Source organism: Arachis hypogaea, chromosome 16, assembly GCF_003086295.3.
Source record: "Arachis hypogaea cultivar Tifrunner chromosome 16, arahy.Tifrunner.gnm2.J5K5, whole genome shotgun sequence".
Lineage (NCBI taxonomy): Eukaryota > Viridiplantae > Streptophyta > Magnoliopsida > Fabales > Fabaceae > Arachis > Arachis hypogaea.
The window spans coordinates 38,276,103-38,292,487 of record NC_092051.1 but is presented as its reverse complement, the minus strand read 5'-3'; the positions used below and the strand labels follow the sequence as shown (position 1 = coordinate 38,292,487).

The window sequence follows — 16,385 nt, the reverse complement described above, 5'->3', positions numbered from 1 at the left end:
TCTAAGATGAAGAGTCCTCATTATAGCATTGGGACTGAAATCTACCTCTGTTCCTCTCACATAGCTTTTAAAGGTAGGAGCCTCGGTATTGTCTTCTCTGGCTACATTGGCATAGAACTCCTTAATGAGATTTGCATTTATCTTTGTTTCTGGTGCGCAGAAATCGTGACGGTTCCATTCCTTGGTAACGGCGCTGAAAACTTTATACGCACGTTCATAATCTTAATTCTTTGTCACAACTTCGCACAACTGACCAGCAAGTGCACTGGGTCGTCCAAGTAATAAACCTTACGTGAGTAAGGGTCGATCCCACAGAGATTGTCGGCTTGAAGCAAGCTATGGTCACCTTGTAAATCTCAGTCAGGCAGATTCAAATGGTTATGGTGAATTGATAATAAAAAGATAAATAAAACGCAAAATAAAGATAGAGGTACTTATGTAATTCTTTGGTGAGAATTTCAGATAAGCGTATAGAGATGCTTTCGTTCCTCTGAACCTCTGCTTTCCTGCTGTCTTCATCCAATCATTCCTACTCCTTTCCATGGTAAGCTTTATGTAGGGCATCATCGTTGTCAATGGCTACATCCCTTCCTCTCTGTGAAAATGGTCCAATGCGCTGTCACTGCATGGCTAATCATCTGTCGGTTCTCGATCATACTGGAATAGGATTTACTATCCTTTTGCGTCTGTCACTACGCCTAGCACTCGTGAGTTTGAAGCCCGTCACAGCCATCCCTTCCCAGATCCTACTCGGAATACCACAGACAAGGTTCAGACTTTTCGGATCTCAAGAATGGAAGTTTCTAATATCTCGGACTCAGTCCTCTATATTAAATATCTAAGAGATATTCATTCTAGTTTGTTTGCATGTAGAATGGAAGTGTTTGTCAGGCACGCGTTCATAAGTGAGAATGATGATGAGCGTCACATAATCATCACATTCATCATGTTCTTGGGTGCGAATAGATATCTTAGAATAGGAATAAGCTTGAATTGAATAGAAAACCATTAGTACTTTATATTAATTCATGAGGAGCAGCAGAGCTCCACACCTTAATCTATGGTGTGTAGAAACTCTACTGTTTGAAAATACATAAGTGATAATGGTCCAGGCATGGCCGAATGGCCAGCCCCCATGAAATTCTAAAGATGAAGCTAAAGATGTTCCAAATATGTAAATACAATAGTAAAAAGTCCTATTTATACTAAACTAGTTACTAGGGTTTACAGAAATGAGTAAATGATGCAGAAATCCACTTCCGGGGCCCACTTGGTGTGTGCTTGGGCTGAGCATTGAGCTTTATACGTGTAGAGGTCTTTCGTGTAGTTGAACGCCAGTTTGTAACCTGTTTCTGGCGTTTAACTCCACTTTGCAACCTGTTTCTGGAGTTTGACTCCAGAATGCAGCATGGAACTGCCGTTCAACGCCAGTTTACGTCATCTAAACTCGGGAAAAGTATGAACTATTATATATTGCAGGAAAGCCCTGGATGTCTACTTTCCAACGCAATTGAGAGCGTACCATTTGGAGTTCTTTTGTTCCAGAAAATCCACTTTGAGTGCAGGGAGGTCAGAATCCAACAGCATCTGTAGTCCTTCTTCAACCTCTGAATCTGATTTTTGCTCAAGTCCCTCAATTTTAGCCAGAAAATACCTGAAATCATAGAAAAACACACAAACTCATAGTAAAGTCCAGAAATGTGATTTTTATTTAAAAACTAATAAAAATATACTAAAAACTAACTAAATCATACTGAAAACTATGTAAAAACAATGCCAAAAAGCGTATCAATTATCCGCTCATCACAACACCAAACTTACATTGTTGCTTGTCCCAAAGCAACTGAAAATCAAATTGGATAAAAAGAAGAGAATATACTATAAATTCCAAAATATCAATGAAACTTAGCTCCAATCAGATGAGCGGGACTTGTAGCTTTTTGTCTCTTGAATAGTTTTGGCATCTCACTTTATCCACTGAGGTTCAGAATGATTGGCATCTATAGGAACTTAGAATTCAGATAGTGTTATTGATTCTCCTAGTTCAGTATGTTGATTCTTTAACACAGCTACTTTATGAGTCTTGGCCGTGGCCCTAAGCACTTTGTTTTCCAGTATTACCACCGGATACATAAATGCCACAGACACATAACTGGGTGAACCTTTTCAGATTGTGACTCAGCTTTGCTAAAGTCCCTAATTAGAGGTGTCCAGGGTTCTTAAGCACACTCTCTCTTTTTTTGCTTTGGACCTTGACTTTAACCGCTCAGTCTCAAGTTTTCACTTGACACCTTCACGCCACAAGCACATGGTTAGGGACAACTTGGTTTAGCCGCTTAGGTCAGGATTTTATTCCTTTAGGCCCTCCTATCCACTGATGCTCAAAGCCTTGTATCCTTTTTATTTACCCTTGCCTTTTAGTTTTAAGGGCTATTGGCTTTTTGCTCTTGCCTTTTGGTTTTAAGAGCTTTTGGCTTTTTCTGCTTGCTTTTTCTTTTTCTTCTTTTTTTCGCCATTTTTTTTTCTTTTCTCTCTTTTTTTTCTGCAAGCTTTTGTATTCACTGCTTTTTCTTGCTTCAAGAATTATTTTTATGATTTTTCAAATTATCAAATAACATGTCTCCTTTTCATCATTCTTTCAAGAGCCAACATATTTAACATTCATAAACAACAACTTTAAAAGACATATGCACTGTTCAAGCATTCATTCAGAAAACAAAAAGTGTTGCCACCACATCAAAATAATTAAACTAGTTTCAAGGATGAATTCGAAACCATGTACTTCTTATTCTTTTGTAATTAAAATATTTTTCATTCAAGAGAGGTGATGGATTCATATTCATAACTTTAAGGCATAGACACTTAAACACTAATGATCATGTAATAAGACACAAATATAAATAATCATAATGCTTAAAAATCGAAAAATAGGAAAATAAATAAACAAGGAGATTAAGGAATGAGTCCACCTTAGTGAGGGTGGCGTCTTCCTCTTCTTGAAGAACCAATGGTGCTCTTGAGCTCCTCTATGTCTCTTCCTTGTCTTTCTTGCTCCTCCCTCATAGCTCTTTGATCTTCTCTAATTTCATGGAGGATGATGGAGTACTCTTGATGCTCCACCCTTAGTTGTCCCATGTTGGAACTTAATTTTCCTAGGGAAGTGTTGATTTATTCCCAATAGTTTTGTGGAGGGAAGTGCATCCCTTGAAGCATCTCAGGGATTTCATGGTGAGGAATCTCCTCATGCTCATGTTGCGGTCCATGATCTCTTGTTTGCTCCATCCTTTTCTTAGTGATGGGCTTATCCTCTTCAATAAGGATATCTCCCTCTATGTCAATTCTAGCTGAATTGCAGAGGTGGCATATGAGGTGAGGAAAGGCTAACCTTACCCAAGTGGAGGACTTGTCAGCCACCTTGTAAAGTTCTTGAGGTATAATCTCATGAACTTCCACCTCCTCTCCAATCATGATACTATGGATCATGATGGCCCGGTCTATAGTAACTTCAGACCGGTTACTAGTAGGAATGATTGAGCGTTGAATGAACTCTAGCCATCCCCTAGCCACTGGTTTGAGGTCATGCCTTCTTAGTTGAACCAGCTTGCCTCTTGAGTCAATTTTCCATTGAACTCCTTCCTCACATATGTCTATGAGGACTTGGTCCAACCTTTGATCAAAGTTGACCCTTCTTGTGTAGGGGCGTGCGTTCTCTTCCATCATTGGCATGTTGAATGCCAGCCTTACATTTTTCAGACTGAAATCTAAGTATTTCCCCCGAACCATGGTAAGCCAATGCTTTGGATTCGGGTTCACACTTTGAACATGGTTCCTTGTGATCCATGTGTTTGCATAGAACTCTTGAACCATTAGGATCCCGAGTTGTTGAATGGGGTTGGTGAGAACTTCCCAACCTCTTCTTTAAATCTCAAGTCGGATCTTCGGATACTCATTCCCTTTGGACCTTTGAGATGAATCTTTCCATCTCCCATAACTTAGAGGTGAAAGCAATTGCCTTCTCTTTCCTCTTTCTAGAGGTTTCTCTGGCCTTAGGTGCCATAAATGGTTATGGAAAAACAAAAAGCAATGCTTTTACCACACCAAACTTAAAATGTTTGCTCGTCCCCGAGCAAAAGAAGAAAGAAAGAAGTAGAAGAAGAAGAAAAATGGAGGAGAGGGAGAGAGAGTAGGTTTCGGCCAAGTGGAAGAAGAGAGGGTTGTGTTATGTGAAATAGAAGAAGGAATGAGGGGTTTATATAGAAGTGGGGAGGGGTTTAGGGTTTGGCCATTTAGGGTTGGGTTTGGGAGGGAAAATATTTTGAATTTGAAAGTAGGTGGGGTTTATGGGGAAGAGAAGATGGATGTGAGTGGTGAGGGGGTGATGGGAAAGAGTGATTGAAGTGATTGGTGAAGGGCATTTGGGGAAGAGAGTTATGAAAAGGTGTGAAGAGGAGAGAATAGGGTTAGGTGGGGATCCTGTGGGGTCCACAGATCCTGAGGTGTCAAGGATTTTTTATCCATGTACCCTTTAGACGTGTAAAACGCCCTATACATGCAATCCTAGCGTTTAACGCCAGACTGCTGCCTGTTTCTGGCATTAAACGCCACTTCCATGCTCTGTTCTGGCGTTTAACGCCAGGTAGATGCTTGTTTCTGGCGTTAAACGCCAGCTTGGTGCCTGTTTCTGGCGTTAAACGCCAGACAGATGCTTGTTTCTGGCGTTTAAACGCCAGACTGTTCTCCTCCAGGGTGTGCTGTTTTTCATTCTATTTTTCACTCTGTTTTTGATTTTTTAGTAGTTTTTGTGACTTCACATGATCATCAACCTAATAAAACATGAAATAAAAAAGAGACAATAAAATAGATATGATTAAATAACATTGGGTTGCCTCCCAACAAGCGCTTCTTTAATGTCAATAGCTTGACAGTGAGCTCCCGTGGAGCCTCACAGATAATCAGAGCAAGGTTGGAACCTCCCAACACCAAACTTAGAGTTTGAATGTGGGGGTTCAATACCAAACTTAGAGTTTGGTTGTGGCCTCCCAACACCAAACATACAGTTTGACTGTGGGGGCTTTGATTGACTCTGCAGTGAGAGAAGCTTTTCATGCTTCCTTTCCATGGTTACAGAAGGAGATCCTTGAGTTTGAAACACAAGGTTGTCCTCATTCAGTTGAAGGACTAACTCTTCTCTGTCCACATCAATCACAGCTCTTGCTGTGGCTAGGAAGGGTCTTCCAAGGATGATGGATTCATCCTCTTCCTTCCCAGTGTCTAGGATTATAAAATCAGCAGGGATGTAAAGGCCTTCAACCTTTACTAGCACGTCCTCTACTTGTCCATAAGCCTATTTTCTGGAGTTGTCTGCCATCTCTAATGAGATTCTGGCAGCTTGCACCTCAAAGATTCCCAGTTTCTCCATTACAGAGAGTGGCATGAGGTTTATCCCTGATCCAAGGTCACATAGAGCCTTTGCAAAGGTCATGGTACCTATGGTACAAGGTATTAAGAACTTTCCAGGATCCTGTTTCTTCTGAGGCAATCTCAGTTGATCCATATCACTTAGTTCATTGATGAGCAAGGGAGGTTCATCTTCCCAAGTCTCATTACCAAATAATTTGGCATTCAGCTTCATGATTGCACCAAGGTACTTGGCAACTTGCTCTTCAGTAACATCTTCATTCTCTTTAGAAGAAGAATACTCATCAGAGCTCATGAATGGCATAAGGAGGTTCAATGGAATCTCTATGGTCTCTAGATGAGTCTTAGATTCCTTTGGTTCCTCAGAGGGAAACTCCTTGTTGATCACTGGACGTCCTAGGAGGTCTTCCTCACTGGGATTCACGTCCTCTCCCTCCCTTGTAGGTTCAGCTATGATGGTTAATTCAATGACCTTGCACTCTCTTTTTGGATTCTCTTTTGTATTGCTTGGGAGAGTACTAGGAGGGGTTTCAGTGACCCTTTTACTCAGCTGGCCCACTTATGCCTCCAGATTTCTAATGGAGGACCTTGTTTTATTCATGAAACTTAAAGTGGCCTTAGATAGATCAGAGACTATATTTGCTAAGCTAGATGGATCCTGCTTAGGACTCTCTGTCTTTTGCTGAGTGGATGATGGAAAAGACTTGCTATTGCTAAACCTGTTTCTTCCACCATTGTTAAAGCCTTGTTGAGGCTTTTGTTGATCCTTCCATGTGAAATTTGGATGATTTCTCCATGAGGGATTATAGGTGTTTTCATAGGGTTCACCCATGTAATTCACTTCTGCTATTGCAGGGTTCTCAGGATCATAAGCTTCTTCTTCAGAAGATGCCTCTTTAGTACTGTTGGATGATTCCTTCAATCCATTCAGACTCTGAGAGATCATATTGACTTGCTGAGTCAATATTTTATTCTGAGCCAATATGGCATTCAGAGTATCAATTTCAAGAACTCCCTTCCTCATAGGCGTCCCATTACTCACAGGATTCCTTTCAGAAGTGTACATAAACTGGTTATTTGCAACCATGTCAATAAGTTCTTGAGCTTCTACAGGTGTTTTCTTTAGATGGATGGATCCACCTACAGAATGGTCCAGTGACATCTTTGATAACTCAGACAGGCCATCATAGAATATATCCAGGATGGTCCATTCTGAAAGCATGTCAGAAGGACATTTTTTGGTCAGTTCTTTGTATCTCTCCCAAGCTTCATAGAGGGATTCACCTTCTTTCTGTCTGAAGGTTTGAACATCCACTCTAAGCTTGCTAAGCTTTTGAGGAGGAAAGAACTTGGCTAAGAAAGCCGTGACCAGCTTATCCCAAGAGTTCAGGCTATCTTTAGGTTGAGAGTCCAACCATACTCTAGCTCTGTCTCTTACAGCAAACGGGAAAAGCATAAGCCTGTAGACCTCAGGATCAACCCCATTGGTCCTAAGAGTATCACAGATCTGCAAGAATTCAGTTAAGAACTGAAAAGGATCTTCAGATGGAAGCCCATGAAACTTGCAGTTCTGTTGCATCAGAGAAACTAATTGAGGTTTAAGCTCAAAATTGTTTGCTCCAATGGCAGGGATTGAGATGCTTCTTCCATGTAAATTGGAATTTGGTGCAGTAAAGTCACCAAGCATCTTCTTTGCATTGTTATTATTTTTGGCCATGTTTTCTTCTTTTTCAAAAATTTCTGTCAGATTTTCTCCAGAGAGTTGTGCTTTGGCTTCCCTTAGCTTCCTCTTCAGAGTCCTTTCAGGTTCAAGATCAGCTTCAACAAGAATGTTCTTATCCCTGTTCCTGCTCATATGAAGAAGAAGAAAACAGAAAAGAAAATATGGAATCCTCTATGTCACAGTATAGAGATTCCTGTATGTGAGTATAAGAATAGAAGAATAGAAGAAGAGAAATTCGAACACCAAGAGGAAGAGAGGGTTCGAATTTTGAGATGAAGAGAAGTGTTAGTAAATAAATAAATAATTAGAAGGAGATGAGAGAGAGGGAATTTCGAAAATTAATTAAATTAAAATAAAATTTAAAAATTAGAAAAAAAATAAAATTAAAATTAAAAATTAAAATAATTAGTTAATTAAAAAAGAATTTTGAAAAAGAGGAAGGTGATTTTCGAAAATTAGAGAGAGAGAATTAGTTAGGTAGTTTTGAAAAAGATATGATTAAAGCAAAAAGATAGGATTGATTAAAAAAATTTGAAAATCAATTTTAAAAAGGTAAGAAGTTAGAAAAGATTTTGAAATTGATTTTGAAAAAGATGTGATTGAAACTTAATTTGAAAAAGATTTGGAAAAGAAATTTAAAAAGATTTGATTTTGAAAATTAAAGTTGATTACTTGACTAACAAGAAACTAAAAAGATATGATTCTAGAGTTTAAAGATTGAACCTTTCTTTTTAGGCAAGTAACAAACTTAATATTTTTTTGAATCAATCACATTAATTGTTAGTAAAGATTCGAAATTATGAAACAAAATAAGAAAAAGATTTTTTGAAAATCATTTTGGAATTTTCGAAAATTATGAAAGAAAAATGAAAAAGATTTGAAAAAGATAAGATTTTTAAATTGAAAATTTGATTTGACTCATAAGAAACAACTAAAATTTAAAAAGTTTTGAAAAAGTCAACTCAAATTTTCGAAAATTTATGAGTGAAAATGGGAAAGATATTTTTTTTATTTTTGAATTTTAATAAAGAAAGAGAAAAACATCAAAAAGACTCAATGCATGAAAATTTTGGATCAAAACATGTGATGCATGCAAGAACACTATGAATGTCAAGATGAGCACCAAGAACACTTTGAATGTCAAGATGAACACCAAGAACTTATTTTTGAAAATTTTTCAAGAAAAGAAAACATGCAAGACACCAAACTTAAAATTTTTTATTCTTTAGACATTAACAAATTGAAAATGCATATGAAAAACAAGAAAAGACACAAAACAAGAAAAAAGATCAAACAAGAAGACTGGCCAAGAACAACTTGAAGATCATGAAGAATGCAATGCATGAAATTTTCGAAAATAATTTTTTAGAAAATTAAAAAGATGCAATTGACACCAAACTTAAAACTTGACTCTAGACTCAAACAAGAAACACAAAATATTTTTGGTTTTATTATTTTATTAAACTTTTTTTTTGAAAATTTTTTTTTCGAAATTTAATTGGGAAAAACAAAAAAGAAGAAAATATTTTTTTTATATTTTTCGAAAATAAGAAATAAAAAGCTTAAAATTAAAATAAAATTACCTAATCTGAGTAACAAGATGAACCGTCAGTTGTCCAAACTCGAACAATCCCTGGCAACGGCGCCAAAAATTTGGTGCGCAGAAATCGTGACGGTTCCATTCCTTGGTAACGGCGCTGAAAACTTTATACACACGTTCATAATCTTAATTATTTGTCACAACTTCGCACAACTGACCAGCAAGTGCATTGGGTCGTCCAAGTAATAAACCTTACGTGAGTAAGGGTCGATCCCACGTAGATTGTCGGCTTGAAGCAAGCTATGGTCACCTTGTAAATCTCAGACAGGCAGATTCAAATGGTTATGGTGAATTGATAATAAAAAGATAAATAAAACGCAAAATAAAGATAGAGGTACTTATGTAATTCTTTGGTGAGAATTTCAGATAAGCGTATAGAGATGCTTTCGTTCCTCTGAACCTCTGCTTTCCTGCTGTCTTCATCCAATCATTCCTACTCCTTTCCATGGTAAGCTTTATGTAGGGCATCATCGTTGTCAATGGCTACATCCCTTCCTCTCTATGAAAATGGTCCAATGCGCTGTCACTGCATGGCTAATCATCTGTCGGTTCTCGATCATACTGGAATAGGATTTACTATCCTTTTGCGTCTGTCACTACGCCCAGCACTCGCGAGTTTGAAGCCCGTCACAGCCATCCCTTCCCAGATCCTACTCGGAATACCACAGACAAGGTTCAGACTTTCCGGATCTCAAGAATGGCCATCCATGGGTTCTAACTTATACCACGAAGATTCTAATATCTAGGACTCGGTCCTCTGTATTAAATATCTAAGAGATATTCATTCTAGCTTGTTTGCATGTAGAATGGAAGTGTTTGTCAGGCACGCGTTCATAAGTGAGAATGATGATGAACGTCACATAATCATCACATTCATCATGTTCTTGGGTGCGAATGGATATCTTAGAATAGGAATAAGCTTGAATTGAATAGAAAAATAGTAGTACTTTGTATTAATTCATGAGGAACAGCAGAGCTCCACACCTTAATCTATGGTGTGTAGAAACTCTACCGTTTGAAAATACATAAGTGATAATGGTCCAGGCATGGCCGAATGGCCATCCCCCATGAAAGTCTAAAGATGAAACTAGAGATGTTCCAAAGATGTAAATACAATAGTAAAAAGTCCTATTTATACTAAACTAGTTACTAGGGTTTACAGAAATGAGTAAATGATGCAGAAATCCACTTATGGGGCCCACTTGGTGTGTGCTTGGGCTAAGCATTGAGCTTTATACGTGTAGAGGTCTTTCTTGGATTTGAATGCCAGTTTGTAACCTGTTTCTGGCGTTTAACTCCACTTTGTAACCTGTTTCTGGCGTTTGACTCCAGAATGCAGCATAGAACTGGCGTTCAACGCCAGTTTACATCGTCTAAACTCAAGCAAAGTATGGACTATTATATATGGATGGAAAGCCCTGGATGTCTACTTTCCAACTCAATTCAGAGCGCGCCATTTGGAATTCTGTAGCTCCAGAAAATCCACTTTGAGTGCAGGGAGGTCAGAATCCAACAGCATCTGCAGTCCTTCTTCAACCTCTGAATCTGATTTTTGCTCAAGTCCCTCAATTTCGGCCAGAAAATACCTGAAATCACAGAAAAACACACAAACTCATAGTAAAGTCCAGAAATGTGATTTTTATTTAAAAACTAATAAAAATATACTAAAAACTAACTAAATCATACTGAAAACTATGTAAAAACAATGCCAAAAAGCGTATAAAATTATCCGCTCATCAGTTTCTGGGTTCGTGAGCTCTTGCCAACCCCTCTGTTCAATCTTTTCTCTAATCTACAGGCACTCATCATCGTTGAATTGGAATATCAGCTCTGGAAATACTTTCTTGTGTTTTATACATTCGAATTGAAGCTCATGAAAGGCGGTCTTGAACCTTCCTTCATCAAAAGGAATGCTCTCCACCGGTGTCTTTCCCTTTCACCTTTTGGAGCTTGATGATGGCATAAGTGACTTTTGATATGTGAAGGTGTTGAACGGTGTGGATCGATGATGGAATTCGGCCGGGTTAGGATAGGGTGTAGTTAAGGGAGTGGGTGAGAATGCTTTCGATGGGGTAAGAGGTGTTGAGTTCCGAAAGTGAGAAGTACAAAGAAAGGGTAATTGGAATGTAAAGAGGTACGGACTAGGAACCACTTATATAGAAAAGTGGTGAGTAAATGAAAGGTGTGGATTGATGGTGTAGGCTTATGATGAACGGATGGGGTTCAGCATGGGATGGGCACAAGGATCATCACTTTTATGATGGGGTTGGTTCGGTTTCCAAGCGTGTTATTCTTCCAATGTTGCATGGTAACATTTCCCAATGTATTCCCCTTGAAGACATGTGTATAGTCCCCATTTTTGAAGTGGCCAAACCCTTCTTCTTCACTTGTCCCATCAATTTCTCTTTAATCATTCCTTTAATTCCTATACAAGACAAAGGAATAAAATTAATAACGTTGAAAGTTGGCGGCAAAATTAGAAAATGGGATAACTACTTTTTAAAATTTTTGTTTTTAAGTAACTAAGTGCTATTCATGAATGCAAACCAACTGACTATTTAACTGTCCATGTATGCAACATTGGTGACACCAAACTTAGTTTGTGGCCATGTAGTGTAAAAAGATTTGTTCAAGGTTCTAAGAGTGACATGATATGAATTGCATTTATGTTCTCTTAGTGTGCCTTGAACACCAAACTTGTTCTTCACTATATGTTGCATACAAGGATTCATTTAAGTGTATGTCAAAGTTGATTTGGAATTCATGAACATTGCTTTATTAACTACTTTAAAAGCATATAAAACATGGGTTGCCTCCCATGAAGCGCTTCTTTGCGTCACTAGCTTGACGTTCTGCCTTTGTCAGGGTGGTTGGTAATGCTTCAAATCTTCTCCCTTCGCAGTGAATCTATCTCCATTGGCTTCATTAAGGATCTCCACATGTTCTAAGGAGAGAATTTGCTGATGGTGAAAACTTTAGGCAGCTGAGATGGTATGGTGGGGAGATGAGGTAGAATAGCTGGGAGATGAGCTAAGATCACTTTATCCCCTGGAGAGAAATCTTCTGTAGGGATCTTTTTGTTCCTCCATCCCCTTGGTGCCTTCTTCCTTATTTCTTTTAATGTTACCCTGCTCTTTGTGGCCTCCTTCCCCAGGAAAATTTTGTTGCTGGTCTCATACGACTCTGGTGGGTTTGGCTCCTCTTGGGTTTCCTTTAGCTGTTGCACCTTCTGACTGTTTTATTTACCAACCAAAGGGATTCCAGGGTGTACTGTTTGTGCTTCGGTGCTTGTTTCTTTCACCAGTGCATCATTGTGATCTTCCCTTGATTCCTTGTTTTCTTGATCTGCTTCTTGTGAGGGTTTGAAGACATTGAATGCGAGTTGTTCATCATGTATCCTCAGTATTAGCTCTCGTCGCTCCACATCTATAAGTGCTCTGGCTGTGGCTAGGAATGGTCTTCCCAATATGATTGGGTGGAGGTGACTCTCTTCTATTTCCAATATGACAAAGTCTGTGGGAAAGAAGTAGTTCCCAACCTTTACCAACACGTTTTCAACCACTCCTACTGCTTGTTTTTTAGTTTTGTCAGCCAGCTTGATGACTACGTCTGTGGGCGTTAGCTCATTGATCTACAGCTTCTTCATGAGGGATAAAGGCATTAAGTTGATGCTTACTCCCAGGTCACAGAGTCCTTTATCAAACCTTATTTCTCCTATGGCACAGGAGATGTGAAAACTCCCTAGATCCTTCCTTTTTGTAGGTAACTCTGGTTGAATGAGAGCACTGCACTCCTTATTCATCACTATTGTTTGCCCTCCTTTGAGTGAGCTTTTCCTGGTCAGTAGCTCCTTCATACACTTAATGTATGAGGGCATTTATTGGAGAGCCTTGATAAATGGTATGTTTACTTGAAGGGATGAAAACATGTCGAGGAACTTTGAGTATATTCTCTTTTCTACACCACCTTTGAATCTTTGGGGAAAAGGTGCATAGAGTTTCAGAATCTCCTTTTGTGTAGTTTTGGTTTCTTGATTACCCTCTTCCTGCTTCTCTGCTGAAGTATCTCCAGAGTGTTCTAAGAGTTTGTTCAGCTCTTTCTCAGTCCCGTTATCACTTATAGTGACCATCTTGCATTCTTTCCATCTCACTTTCTTTGCTTCACCTCTCGGGTTTTTCTCTATGTCACTTGGGAAACTGTCAGTAGGTTTGGGAATCTTCTCAGAGAGGTATCCCACTTGAAATTTTAGCCTCTTGATGGTGTCTCCCTGGTTTTTGATATTGGCTCACACCTCCTCCTTGAACACCTTGTTATCTTGGATTTCCTTACATATGCCTTCTAGTAGGGTCTCAATTCTGGAGAGTCTATCTTCGGATGATGGTGAGTTGAGATTGGAGGGATGAGAAGGGCTATTTTGGTTTTGATATGGATGTTGAGAGGTATTGTTAAGTGGGTGCTGATATGATCTCTGTGTGGAATGTTGGTGAGCTGCATTGTTGTTGGGGTTGTGACGTCTCTGATCTTGGCCTTGATCTTGTTGATTTCCCCACCCAAAGTTTGGGTGGTTCCTCCAACCAAGATTATAAGTTTTGGAGTATGGATCATGGGTCTGCCTAGGTGAGTTCCCAATGTAGTTGGCTTGTTCCTGATCACTCTCATCCTCTGTATTCACTCCTTCTTGAGCTGCTGATGAGGTGGTGACTGCTGCCAACTGGTTCCTTTCCATCTTCTTGGTAAGGTCAGCCAGCTGCTTGGTGATCATCTTGTTTTGAGCCAACAGTGCATCCACGTTGTTCAGCTCCATCACTCCTCTAGTATTGCCCTTTTCAGAAGCATAGAAGTAATCATTCTCAGCTACAGTCTCAATGACTTCTATGGCTTCTTCAATGGTCTTCTTCTTGTTCAGAGATCCCCGTATGAGTGGTCTACTGCCTTCTTTGATTCATAAGAAAGACCCTCATAGAAAATATATAACTGCACCCATTCATTGAACATGTCTGATGGGCACCTTCTTGTCAAGTCCTTAAACCTCTCCCATGCTTCATAGAGAGTTTCACCATCTTGTTGCCTGAAGGTTTGTACTTCAGCTCTCAACCTGTTAATTCTCTGAGGAGGGTAGAATCTCGCCAAGAATTTGTTCACCACATCTTCCCATGTTGTTAAACTTTCCTTCGGAAAAGATTCCAGCCATTTAGATGCTTTGTCCTTGAGTGAAAAGGGGAACAAAAGCAATCTATAGGTGTCAGGATGAACACCATTCGACTTCACAGTATCACATATCCTTAGGAAGGTGGTGAGATGTTGATTGGGGTCTTCTTGGACACTTCCTCCGAATGAACAGTTGTTCTGAACAAGGGTGATGAGCTGTGGCTTTAGTTCAAAGTTATTGGCATGTATGGTTGGCTTTTGGATGCTACTTCCACAATTTCCTGGGTTTGGATTGATATAAGAGCCTAGAACTCTTCTCTCTTGCCCAGCATGATTTGCTGGTCCTTCTCTGGCATGGTTGTGAGCCTCTTCTTCATGGTGGTTTCTCCATATTCTCCTCCATGTTTGGTTCAAAATACTCCTCCTCTTCCTCAGCACCAACGACTCTCTTTCCTCTTGCTTCCTTCCTTAATCTAAGGAAGGTCTTCTCAGGTTCAGAATCAAAGGAAGTTGAAGCCCCGCTTCTTCTACCTGTCATACAACCAACAGAGCAAAAAACAGGAAAGGGAATTGATGGAGCAGTTACTCCTATTAGGGGTGCTGTTAGTGTTGAGTGATGCAATATATTAAACAGTTAGTGGGTTAGTGAACTGAATTGTAAAAAAAATGAAGATAACACCACAAACGGGTAAGGGGTAAAGGGAAGAAAATAGCTAAAACTGAAAGTAAATCACTCAAATGAAATTAAATCAGACAAAGAAAAATGCTCAATCTAGTTATCCACCAATTTAATCATTGTTGATACAAAATCAATCCCTGGCAACGGCGCCATAAACTTGATGCACGGAAACTTGTCTCTCAACAAATTTTTCTTCGGCAAGTATACCGAATTGTCGTCAAGTAAAAACTCACAATAGAGTAAGGTCGAATCCCACAGGGATTGATTGGTCAAGCAACTTTAATCAGAGGAATGTTCTAGTTGAGCTAAGCAGAAATTGAGTTGAGATTTGCAGAAAAGTAAATGGCGGGAAGTAAATAACAGAAAGTGTAATTGCTGGAAGTAAATGGCAGAATGTAAATGACGGAAAGTAAATTGCAGAATCTTAAACGGGGGTTTGGGGAAATGAACATAAAAGTAATTGGCAGAAAGTAAAGAGAATGGGTAAGATCAGAAATGGGGGATTCATTGGGCTCAGGAGATGTTGTATTCTCCGGATCAAGTTCATTCTCATCTCTTCCTCAATCAATGTATTCATTGATCTCCTTGCCAATCTTAAGTCATTGGATTCCAATTCCTTGGTAATTCAATCTCTCAAATCTTGATCAATAGCCAATTCCTTGGTCTAATTGCTCATGAGAAGAGATGAAGTATGGTCACTGATTATACCACATGTATTCCCAAATCAAAGTGTTGGTAGGATTATATGTCACTATATCCATCCAAACCCCAATTTGGTCCAACATGAGAAAGCATTTCTAGCATGATCTCTTCATTCCTCTTCCAAGGTTCCGAAGAGATCCAAGTATGAATAGCTTCTTTTCCAAGACAACTACCCAATTGGATAAAGATTGAAAGCCTTCTAGTAAAATCAAGAGAAAAGAAAGAAGAAGAATAATGAAAACTATTATTGATCCATCAAACTATAACAGAGCTCCCTAACCCGATGAAAAGGAGTTTAGTTGTTCATAGCTCTGGAAATGGAAGAAGATAAAGAAGAATGCATTGTTCAATTAACTAGAAATTATAGAGAAAGTAAAATATACAGAGTGTAGTTCTCCCAAAATGCCCAAAAGCTCCCTTACTAGTTCAAAACTACTCCTATATATACTACTCTTCTGATCTTCTAGTTGGCTCTTCAAGTCCTGGATATGGGCCTTCGGTCTTTAGTTGAAGCAGTTACAATCTTCAATGGGCTCAGCTTTGCTTGCAGAAAAAGTGTGAGTTAGGCATGGACGTTAGTTAGGACGTTAGTTGTGTTAACGTTAAGTGAAAATGTGGGTTCGAGAACGTTAGTGACGATCACCTTTTTTACTAACGTTCCAAACCAAAAACGATCCACGTTAACTTTAACATTAGTGGCACTAACGTGACCACTAACATTGCCTCTTGGTCCTTTGCAAACGTTATTGGCATTCACCTTTTCCAATAACGTTGCTAATTGCCTCTTTTCCCCGCGTTAAAGTTCACGTTAGTATAACTAACGTGACCCTTAACGTAGGCATGCCTAAGATTCGAGAGCGTTAGTGACACTTACCTTTGTCACTAATGCTCCAAACGCCCCTCCTTCCCACGTTAGAGTTCACGTTAATTAGATTAACGTGGCCACTAACATGGTGGTAATTGCCATCTCCAACGTTAGTGACAAAGGTGAGTGTCACTAACGTTGGCCTATCACTCCTTGATCCACGTTACCCTTCACATTAGTGGTCTTAACGTGACCACTAACGTGGGCAACGTTGGCCTAGTCCAACGTTAGTGACAAAGGTGAGTGTCAC

At 39.2% G+C, this 16,385-nt stretch overlaps 2 non-coding genes across 2 annotated transcripts; both read left to right on the top strand.

The window, feature by feature from the left end:
* Positions 1 to 6,634: 6,634 nt before the first annotated feature.
* Positions 6,635 to 6,742, top strand: LOC112760015 (small nucleolar RNA R71). Its single transcript, XR_003180474.1, has one exon. It is a non-coding gene; the product is annotated as a small nucleolar RNA R71 (small nucleolar RNA).
* Positions 6,743 to 13,734: 6,992 nt separating this feature from the next.
* On the top strand, positions 13,735 to 13,838 carry LOC112761362 (small nucleolar RNA R71). The gene has a single exon (XR_003181760.1). It is a non-coding gene; the product is annotated as a small nucleolar RNA R71 (small nucleolar RNA).
* The last annotated feature ends 2,547 nt before the right edge of the window (positions 13,839 to 16,385 follow it).